The sequence below is a fragment of the Dryas octopetala genome, chromosome 2, assembly GCF_963921425.1.
Source record: "Dryas octopetala chromosome 2, drDryOcto1.1, whole genome shotgun sequence".
NCBI lineage: Eukaryota > Viridiplantae > Streptophyta > Magnoliopsida > Rosales > Rosaceae > Dryas > Dryas octopetala.
Window position 1 is genome coordinate 472,161 of NC_141367.1, and position 10,975 is coordinate 483,135.

Consider the following 10,975-nt stretch of genomic DNA (forward strand, 5'->3'; position numbering starts at 1 on the left):
ATACAAAAATTTCATTAAATTTAGTGAATTCAATATGGTTAGAGGTCTTGATTGGTCCGCAAATGAAGATCATGCTCTAGTGAAAGCTTGGCTAGAGAAGTCTCCAAATGCAATTCTTGGTGCGATTAAAAAAAAAATCAATTTTTTGGGAGGGAGTCTTTGTAGTTTTTCAGCGTAATTTGGACACACCAACTATATGGAAGGTTGGCGGAGTTAAGTCGCAGTAGACGGACATTGCGAACGCTTGTAACAAATTTTATGCAGCGTTGATGGAGGCCGAAAGAAAGCGTCAAAGCGGTGTGAATGAGCAAATGGTGGAAAGTTTTATTTTATCAATGTATATATTCAATTGCAGCGGAATTTGGGCACACCAACTATACGGAAGGTTGGCGGACTTAAGTCGCAGTGGATGAACATTGCGAGCGCTTGCAACAAATTTTATGCGGCGTTGATGGAGGTCGAAAGAAAGCATCAAAGCGGTGCGAATGAGCAAATGGTGGAAAGTTTTATTTTATCAATGTATATATTCAATTGTATGACATATGTTTGTAGCATTTATTTATTTTTTGTTTGAATGTTTGTACCATTGTTAATTGATGATTTATTCATGGGTTTTAATTTTTGTAGTTTGGGGAAGCACATGAGATATTTGAAAACAACAACCACGAAAAAAAGTTTGGCATGAATCATGCATGTTTGGGGCGAGTTGCGTGAAAGCGTCAAATATGTGTTCGCAAATAGCATGGTGCGGGCGAGTGATCCAAAACCACCCACCGACAATACACCAGATGATACAGATGACCTCCACACTGAGGTAGGACTTGATATAGATGATGACCCACCGTCATTTCAACCAATAGGACCATTAGGACCAAGGCCACCATGAAGAAATACAGCAAAGCGGGCCAGGGCAATTGAACCCCACCAACTTGCAATGGTGGATGAATTACACGTATGAGTACAATATATGAAAGGTCAAGGGTATCTGAGCAAATGAGACTTGATAGAGAAACTGCTATGCAAGAAATAGAAGCGGCTAGACAAGAAATAGAAGAGGCGAGAAAGAGGGCGAAGGAAGCAAGAGAAAAGGTGAGGCTTGAGAAGCAGTCCATTGGAGAGGAAATGTAGATTATGGCCATAAACACTTCCAACATAAATGACTTTTAAAAATAATATTGGGAGGAGAAACAAGCTGAAGTAATGGCAAATAGGCGTGCACGTTGTCACGGCCCGCTATCTCAAGTCTGAGGCCCACTTTCGTAGGGCCCAACCCATTGTACTTGTTTAATTCTAGAACCTTCTAAACGTGTGAATGTCTAGATTCGTTGTATGGGGGTAGGTAGGATTTGTGTATATCCAGATTCATTGTATGGGGGTAGGTAGGATATTTTTCCTTATTGTACTCTGGACCGTTAGATCAATCCGATCTTAACCGTCCAATAGGGGTAGGTAGAAGTAAGAAATTGTATATAAAGGGGGGGGCCTCATTTGGCCAAACCATCTTGAAAATACAAACATATTCTTCCCATATCTCTCTCTTGTGTTCTTGAGTGTTCCTGAGTGTTCTTAAGTGTTCTTGAGTGTTCATCTCTTGTTCTTGCATATTTGTACTGTTTGATCTACTTTGGCAGGTGATTGGCTAACTTAGCTTGTTCGAGGAGGCGACCAAGTCTAAGGCCACACGGGTAGAGGACTCTGAAATAGTCATCCCGTGACAGTTGGTATCAGAGCAGATTGAGATGGCGGATCAGTTGGTGACCAGCGTGGTGGACACGACAAACATCACTATGGAGCGGGGTGGTGAAAAGTCCAAGAGAGGCAAGTCAAAGGATGTGGTCGGTGCGATGGAGGGACGACTTTCAAGGATGGAGAAGGCCATGGCCGATTTTGAGATTCGGCTTGAGGAAGATGTTCCTGAGATGGAGACCCTTAAGGCAATGACGGAAGATCTTAAGGGAGAATTCCAAGGAGCGTTCACCTCTCTCGCAGACACAATCTGGCTGGAAGTCAAGGAGCAGCTTGACCAGTACCTTGCTGAGCTCACCACAGTCCATGAGGAGATGGACGACATGAAGGGAGATTGGGCCTTATGCAAGAAGGCAGTGCTCAACAGTTCACATGGGCCTAGAGAGCTGAAAATGGATGTTTTCAAGCCCACATTCTTCAATGGGAAGAGGGAAGCTAAAGAGCTAGATACCTTCTTAATTATGAAACATGGAGAGGTACTTCAAGTATTTGAGGATGGATGAGGATGAATCAAAGATCTCAACGGCAACCTTGTTCCTCACCGACAATGCACTCATGTGGTGGCGTAGAAGGAGTATGGAAATAGAGCAAGGTATATTTACTCTCACTACATGGACTGAGTTTAAGGTTGACATCAAGCTACATTTCTACCCTGAGAATGCTAGGTTTCAAGCAAAATAGAAGCTCAGGTGGCTGAAGCAGACTGGATCTATCAAGGACTATGTGGCTGAGTTCACCAATCCGCTTTTCAAAATCTCCACTATGAATGAGGAAGACAAACTTGTGTATTTTATAGATGGGCTTCAATTTTGGGCTTAAACGGAATTACAACGGAGGAATGTCCAAACCCTGTCAACAGCTATCACTACAGCTGAGTCCCTCATAGAGTATAAGAGAGCTGATAAGGGTGAAACCAAGTCCAAATGGCGAAAAGGTAATAGTAGTGGCAAAGGTGGGGTAGACAACAAGCCCAAAGAAAAGTCTGATGACAAGAGCAAATCCGAGCCCAACAGGTCCACTTGGTGGAACAAAGGTGATCCGAAGAAGAAAGAGAGATCTGGCCCAGTAGCATGCTATTTTTGTGATGGACCTCATATAATGCGTGACTACCCAAAGAAGAAGGCTTTGAATGCTATGATTCGTGGGGAAGAATCCGAGGAAGAGAAAGAAGGACAAATGGGTGCTCTTCAACAATTTGCAGCTGTGCAAGCCCAACTTGCTCAGTCTATAACCCAAGTCAGGGATGTGATGTATGTTGATGCCATGGTGGAAGGCAAGGCGACCTGTGCACTGGTGGATACGGGAGCATCTCACAACTTCATGGCTGTGGCGGAAGAAAAGAAACTTGGACTTCAGGTTTCCAAAGTAGGCGGAAGTGTCAAGGCAATGGACACTGTTGCAAAGCCAATTGTGGGGGTAGCTCGTGGTGTGAAGCTACAAATTGGCGCATGGAGTGGATCGATGGATTTCTCTGTGTTCCCCATGGATGACCATGGCATCGTGCTCAGGATGGAGTTTATGGACAAGGTAAAGGCTTTTCCCATTCCGCACTACAATTCCATATGTATAGCGTAGGATGGGACGCTACCTTGCTTCGTGCCAGTAGAGAGGCATACCAGGCTCGAGACAAAATTCTTGTCAGCAATGCAATTAACAAGGTCATGGAAGAAGGGTGAGACGACTTTCCTAGCAACCTTGAAAGAAGATAGTGATGGAGATATTCCACGAACCCTGCCTCGTGGAGTGGAGGAAGTATTGAGCAAGCATGCAGATGTGATGCCCAAAGACCTACCGATCAAGCTACCACCTAGGAGAGAGGTGGACCATGCGATTGAGTTGGAGCCTGGTGCCAAACTACCTGCTAGAGCACCCTACCGCATGGCTCCTCCAAAATTGGAGGAATTGAAGAAGCAGTTGAAGCAACTACTAGATGCTGGGTACATTCAACCATCCAAAAGCTCCTTACGGCGCCCCAGTCCTGTTCCAGAAAAAGAATGATGGCTCTCTGCGGATGTGCATTGACTATCGGGCATTGAACAAAGTGACAATAAAAAACAAGTATCTCATTCCTTTGATTGCAAACTTGTTTGACCAACTAGGAGGAGAAAAATACTTCACCAAACTGGACCTTCGCTCGGGGTATTACCAAGTGAGGATCGCTCCTGGTGACGAGCCCAAGACCACCTGTGTGACACGGTATGGGTCTTTTGAATTTCTAGTCATGCCATTCGGAGTCACCAACGCTCCTGCCACTTTCTGCACATTAATGAACAAGGTATTACATCCATATTTGGATAAATTTGTTGTGGTTTACATTGACGATATTGTGGTGTATAGTAACTCCCTAGAAGAACACATGGAACATCTGCGGATTGTGTTCCAAGTCCTTCGAGAGAATGAACTTTATGTGAAGAAGGAAAAGTGCTCATTTGCTCTAGAGGAAGTGGATTTCTTGGGGCATAGAATCAAAGGGGGTGAACTAATGATGGATGTAGGTAAGGTGAAGGCTATACAAGAGTGGGAGCCACCAAACAAAGTTACAACCCTCCGGTCATTCCTTGGGTTGGTCAACTACTACCGACGCTTTATTAAAGGTTACTCAGCGAGAGCATCACCCTTGACGGACTTGTTGAAGAAAAACAAGGCATGGTCGTGGACCCGGGAGTGCCAGCATGCTTTTGAGGAACTAAAGAAAGCCATTATGGAAGAACCGGTTCTGAAGCTCCCCGATCCCACAAAAGTCTTTTGAGGTACACACTGATGCTTCCGACTTTGCTATTGGTGGTGTACTTATGTAGGATGGGCATCCGATAGCCTTTGAGAGCCGCAAGCTTAACGATGCTGAAAGGAGATACACTGTTCAAGATAAGGAGATGACAACAGTGGTCCATTGCTTACGAGTATAGAGGCACTACTTGCTTGGTTCTCATTTTGTGGTAAAGACAGATAATATAGCCACTAGCTACTTCCTATTACAGAAGAAGCTTTCACCTAAGCAGGCAAGGTGGCAAGACTTTCTTGCAGAGTTTAACTACATGTTGGAATACAAGCAGGGGAGTTCCAACCTTGTGGCAGACGCACTAAGCAGGAAAGCTGAGTTTGCTTCGTTAGCCGTACCCCAAAGTTCCCTTCTAGAACAAGTGAATGAGGGATTACTGCATGATCCTCAGACCAAGAGTTTGGTGGCCCTTGTCAAAGATGGGAAGACAAGACGATTTTGGCTTCAAGAGGACTTGTTGTATACCACAGGAAGCCGACTTTATATCCCAAAATGGGACGGACTAAGACGTGAGTTGTTGAAGGAGTGTCATGACTCCAAATGGGCAGGACATCCAGGCACCCATAGAACGTTGGCATTGTTGGGTGATACCTACTATTGGCCATAAATGAGGGATGATGTAGACGAATATGTACGGACATGTCTTATTTGCCAATAGGATAAGGTGGAGCAAAAGCAACCTAGGGGTTATTAGAGCCACTCCCAGTCCCCTCTCGACCTTGGGAAAGCATATCTATGGATTTTATTACATGCCTACCGAAGTCAGATGGGTGTGGTTCTATCCTGGTGGTGGTCGACTGGTTCACTAAATATGCCACTTTTATTCCCGCATCACCAGATTGTAAAGCAGATGAGGCGGCATGCTTGTTTCTTAAGCATGTGGTGAAGTATTGGGGAGTTCCAAAGAGCATCATCAGTGATCGGGACCCACGATTCACAGGGAAATTTTGGATGGAGCTCTTTAAACTTTTGGGCTTAGAGTTGAACTTCTCCACTAGTTTTCATCCACAGACAGATGGGCAGACATAAAGGATGAATGCACTGTTGGAGTTGTACTTAAGGCATTATGTGTGCGCCAATCAAAAGGATTGGGCCAAACTGCTTGACATCGCCCAATTCTCATATAATCTGCAACAATCTGAGTCCACGGGAGCAAGCCCATTTCAGTTTGCCACTGGGCAACAACCATTAACCCCAAGCATACTTGCAACTGACTATACAGGGAGTAGTTCGAGCGCATTCAAGACTGTTAAGGAGTGGCGAATACAAAACGATTTAGCACGTGCATACTTGGTGAAGGCATCTAAGAAAATGAAGAAATGGGCAGATAAGAAGTGGCGCCATGTGGAGTTCCAAGTGGGAGACAAGGTCTTTGTAAAGATCAATCCTAGCTAGCACAAGTCCACAAGAGCATTACACAAAGGGCTATTGCGGAGATACGAAGGGCCTTTTCCAATTCTCAAGAGAGTGGGTAAAGCTTCATACCATGTGGAACTCCCTCCCAAGATGAAGATCCATCCTGTTTTTCATGTGAGCACATTGAAACCATTTTATGCAGATGTTGAAGAACCTAGTAGAGGGGAATCGAAGCGTACACCACCCAACGTAGTTACTTCCTTTGACAAACAAGTGGAGTGTATCTAGGCTAAGCGGGAGGTCCGGCGTAGTGGTATCCCGCGATACACATAGTACTTTGTCAAACGGAAGGGGTTGCCTGTGTCCGAAGCCAGTTGGGAGAGTGAAGAGTCCTTGTGGCAGTTCAAGGACTACATCGCCATATTCGAGGACGAAGAAGCGACGAGGGCGTCGCTTGATTAGGTGGGGGAGATGTCATGGCCCGCTATCTCAAGTCTGAGGCCCACTTGCGTAGGGCCCAACCCATTGTACTTGTTTAATTCTAGAACCTTCTAGACGTATGAATGTCCAGATTCATTGTATGGGGGTAGGTAGGATTTGTGTATATCCAGATTCGTTGTATGGGGGTAGGTAGGATATTTTTCTTTATTGTACTCTGAACCGTTAGATCAATCCGATTTTAATCGTCCAATAGGGGTAGGTAAAAGTAAGGAATTGTATATAAAGGGGGAGGCCTCATTTGGCCAAACCATCTTGGAAATACAAACATATTTTTTTTATATCTTTCTCTTGTGTTATTGAGTATTCCTGAGTGTTCTTGAGTGTTCATCTCTTATTCTTGCATATTTGTGCTATTTGATCTACCTTGGCAGGTGATTGGCTGACTTAGCTTATTCGAGGAGGCGGCCAAGTCTAAGGCCGCACGGGTAGAGGACTCTGAAATAGTCATCCCGTGACAACGTGCTACCTCAATCTCAGAGTACACATCATCTAGATACTACCCGGATATCTTTGACCTCAACTAGTCATATTCAGGGTACCCTCCAAACATTTAGAGTTGGACTATCAATTATATTGTATTTTGAATTATGTTGTTGTTTAGGGTTTAGGTTCTAATTTGAATTATGTTGTATTTTGAATTATGTTGTAGTTTCAATTATGTTGTAATTTAGATTATGTTTAATTGAATGCATTATTGCTTTAGAATTATGTTTTTTATTTAAAGAATACTCAGCTGATATGACTAGTAATGCATGCTACGACTACTCCCTGACATTGCACTTGAAAACTGAAACCCTAAGCATGAATTGAGCAGTCTTATCAATGTTATTGCATGAATTTATTATAACATTGCCCAATGGGTCTCAAACCATTGTGGACCGTTCAATTGTTATCTACAAGTATGTAGACTTCTCTACAAATGGTGATACCTTCGTCCATTAAATTTAACATAGTTTTTATCTACTCAGGATAATTTCTCATTCGATAAACACTTCGATTTTTTTGTACTATTATTTGTCCTCGTCTTCAAGCAATCACGAGTCTTTTGATTCCGATGGAAGTTACAAGAGGAATGAAGATGAAGGCAGAGAGATTGTGGGCTGTTTAATTATGTCAATTAATTGTACCTCAGTCGTCACCCCACATCCATGGCACAGTGGTACGTCTTCCAATTGCAGTTACACACACCGAGATAGGGAAGGCGCTCACGAACGGTTGATGGGGAACTACTTTATCCATGCACTGATAGAGGACACTGTGACTTTCCGTAGACGATACCGTATGCATCAACCCTTGTTCAATAAGATTATCCATGATGTTTGCCTCCATGATAATTGGTTCCAATCTAGACTCGATGCAACTAGTAGATATGATTGCACACCCCATCAAAAGGTGATCGACTGCGACTTTGAGAGTGATGGTGTATGGCTGTCCATTCGACGCAGTTTCAGAGTTACTGACGATAAGCCAGAGCACCGTCAAAGATGTATTATATAAGTTCGTCCGAGCAATCTTAGACGTCTATGGGGAGGAGTATCTTTGCAAACCTTATTTGGAGGATATGAGACGACTTATGTGGAAGGACCGTCAGAGAGGATTTCCAAGTATAATCGGTAGCTTAGATTGCATGCATTAGGTGTGGCAAAATTGCCCAATGGCTATAAGGAAGCTCACTATCGTGGCCATTACCATATCTCAACCGTTATTCTGAAAGCAGTTGTCCATTTGACACGTGGATATGACATGTAAATTTCATATTTAGAGGTGCTATGAATGACATTACCGTGCTAGACTGCTCACATATTTGATGAAGAGATATCTAGAAGGCCCCACAAGGTAAAATACACTGTCAATGATGTGGAATACAAAATCTCATACTATCTTGCTAATGAGATCTACCTCAAATGGGTGACTTAGATTTCATCAATACACAGTCCAGTGTTGAATCATCACAAATTGTTTGCTTTGAGACAAGAGGGCTTCGGCTTCTAAAAGGATGTGGAGAGGGCATTGAGATTCTAAAAGCCCGGTGACAGATTATAAAAAACCCCGCTCGTTCTTGGTAACCAAATGATCGATTTAGGGTTTATCATGAAGGTGTGCATAATATTACACAATATTATTGTCGAAGATGAGTGACCTGAAGATTGTTGAGCTCATTATATATATAATTTTTATCCTTAAAACTATAAATTTTTGTCTATGTCTTTTAGCATTTTTAGTGTTTTAATTCTTATTTTTATTATTTAGTTAATTAGTGAATTTTATTAGTTTTTGTTATTTTCCTTAGATTTTATTAGGTTGCATTTATTTTTATTTAGGCTAGATTAAAATTTAGAAATTTTTTTATTAATTAGTTTTTTTTTTATTTTGTAAGATGTGAAATGGGAAGCCCAAAAGAAATAAAAGAAGAAAATGGCCCAAAATGTTTCCCAGGTCACCGACCCAAAATGGAAGGAGAAGAAGAAAAATGGAGAAGCCCATATCGCCTAGCCCAGGCCTTGGAAGCCGAACAGCCACTTGTGCAGAGGCCCAGCCCAGGAAGACCAACAATCACTCGCCACTTCCGCCCAATTGCCTTTGATTAGTATTGGCTCTAGCCAATACCACAATGACACGTGGCACAGCTGAAATCAACCCGCTGCCTCTCTTTTCTTCCACCCAGCAGCTCAATTTGGTTTGATTTTGCACGCCTCCCCATGCTAGCCACAAGCCAAGCTCACAGCCAGCCAAGCCTTCAAGTCGCCTCATTCTGGTGTGTGTCTCTCTCTCTCCAAGCTTCGAGCCAAGCCAAGCCGAGCCGCTGCACCCTTTCCGTGAAAAACATCATCCACTCATGTGTTGCCACGTGGCACCTCCTATAGCTATCTCTACCATTTTCCTTCCGCCTCTTTCCTCTCACAAATATCTTTCACCAGCCATTTTGTGCTGATCCTCTTCCTAGAGATAGCCCTAGTATTTGCCTAGAAATAGGAACATTCAGCCCCTTCTTCATATTTTTTTTACCCTAGAATTTAATTTGCTGCATTTTCTAGTATTCTCCTAGGATTTCTCTCTCAAGCCATTTGGCTATGATGTTTGAGAGAGAATAGGATGTAATTTTCTTGCATTTTAATTAATGAAATTTTAATATTATGTCACTCTTTCTCTTCTCCTAATCTTTATTTATTTTATGTCTTTTATTTTATATAGTTCTTTATTTTATGTTTAACTTTATATTATGTCTCTTTTCTCTCTTTTCTAATCCTCTATTTACTTTATAGAAAATTAGGATTAAATACCAAATATCAATAGTTTTTTAATAAAACAGCAATACGCTAATTTTTTTTAGTTTAGGTACTAACCTAGAGTAAAACATTTTGGATTAGGTCACAAATCAGTTTGTTATACAGTTGTGACTGTCGAACAGTTACAGTTGTAATTGTCGAACAGTCACAGTTGTGACTATTTAAAATTTATAAAAAATCAAAATTTTTAAGGATTTCATACTTTTGATTTAGTTTTGGGGGATAAAGTCCTATAACTGAAAGACTAAATATTAAAGTTTAAGCCTTGCAAATATTGAAAAAACAATAAATCAATAAAAAATTTATGACTGTTAGACAGTCACAGTTCGATATAACCATGTTTTTTAAAGTTGGTACTTAAACTGAAATTTAGTACCTAAAGTGAAATGACATAAATGTTTTAGTAGTTGAAATGAAAAAACATTATAATTTGGTACCTAATGTCAATGGACCTTTTACTTTATGCCTTTTATTTTATTTAGTTATTTACTTTATTGTTAGTAGTGTTATTTATTTTATTATTCTTTATATTATATGCTCATTTATTTATTTATTTATTTTTATTTAAGATATAAGAACATGGGTGGTCACTAAACCCCCTTACCATGAACATTATTAAGTGAGGTCTTTATGTTAAATTTTCTCTTGTTTAAGATCCTACAAGTTCTAGATTTTAATATTAAAATGAGAAAGAGATCCTCTTTCACTCATAATGTCATATATTATGGGTTGTTAGATCCTCTTTCCACATTTTAGCTGTATGGTTAATTGTTTTAAACACAAACTTTTTAAATTTTAGTTGTTCCTTAGTTTTGGTTCACTTGAGTTGCTTAAAATTTGTACTTTCTAAGCAAAATCAAGATCTACCATATAAATCTTCAATTCTTGTGCTTAATTCATATTTATCTTTGTAAGAGGGCATCAAGTGACTCTTGGGTGCCCTCATTTTTGGGAAAATTACTAAAAATCTCATTTAATATGTTCATAAGTGGTGTCGAACCCTAACCTTGGTTCTTATACCATTGTTTAGCTTCTATAACAAAAAAGTTTTTATTTTCCTTTCTAGATTTAATTTTTCAATTCTTGCACCTTTATTTACCTTTTTCTCTTTTCATCTACTTGACAGGACCGCCCCCAGATTCCACCCTGAAACCCAGAGAGGTCCTGCGGGAATCCAAATTCAAGGAAAATCCTACCGAAAATTCGGCAGAACCTCCCCTGAAAATGGACTAACCCAGAAACTTCTAAACCTGTTAAAAAGCACTTCTAAGTCTTTCAGCCACCTCTACCACAAGCAAATAAAGGG

General features: G+C 41.1%; 1 pseudogene; it reads left to right on the forward strand.

Annotated features, from left to right (window-relative positions):
• The first annotated feature begins 1,739 nt into the window (after window positions 1–1,739).
• On the forward strand, window positions 1,740–6,343 carry LOC147292309 (uncharacterized; annotated as a pseudogene).
• Window positions 6,344–10,975: the final 4,632 nt, after the last annotated feature.